Source organism: Bison bison, unplaced genomic scaffold (genome assembly GCF_000754665.1).
Source record: "Bison bison bison isolate TAMUID 2011002044 unplaced genomic scaffold, Bison_UMD1.0 scf7180017864358, whole genome shotgun sequence".
In the NCBI taxonomy this organism is placed as follows: Eukaryota; Metazoa; Chordata; class Mammalia; order Artiodactyla; family Bovidae; genus Bison; species Bison bison.
In genome coordinates, this window is record NW_011494930.1 from 3,313,488 (window position 1) to 3,314,317 (window position 830).

An 830-nucleotide genomic window follows, 5' to 3' on the forward strand; every position below is an offset into this window, starting at 1 on the left:
TTTTTCAGTAAACTCTCTGAAGTTTCTTTGGTAGACAGCTATGCCTTCTGCAAATAGTGTCTATTTTGTGTATTTCTTTCAAGCACTTGTACTTCTCTTTTTTCATCACATTTGTGTGCTTTTTGCGGTGGAATAAAGATTTATGAGACAATTCAATTGTCAGTGTTCAAAATATTTTGAGATGAACATTTATCACACGGTCCATGAAGTTTCACCACAATAAATCCTGCTTCCCAACAATGATAAAAGCTCAGTTGCTACTGACTTTGAAATTGTAATTTAAGAAAATATATCAGATGTTTTGTATGCATAAGGAATTTCAAGTTTTGTTGGTAGAGCACAAACAGAATATGTTTGTGCCTTAGAATATGTCATGCATTAGATGGTGCTTATCAGCAATTATATTCTTGCCTTATCAAAATGGAAAAATTCATTTTTGATACCAACAACATGAATAAATATTGGTTGAAAAAAATATACCCAAAACACAAAAGACATATGGTTGATTACTACCTTGATCTAGGCTTCCTTAAATAGTTATCAACTACTGTCACAAAACTATAATTTGTTCTGGTAAACATAGAATCTATATTTTAATCTTGAAAGTTATATAAGATTTCCTGTAAATATTCAAGTATTAATAATATATACTTTTAGAATTATGAGGTATTTTATTGAAAAATCACCCAACAAGTTGACCTCTCTTTATAGTGTACATGAAAATTGTTCTGTGTCAACATAGGTAGAAATAATTCAGTCTTTGGGTCCATGGGCCAGTATTCCTTAAAACTGAGATGACTGTTCATTTTGCTATAGTTTATTAATGGTTC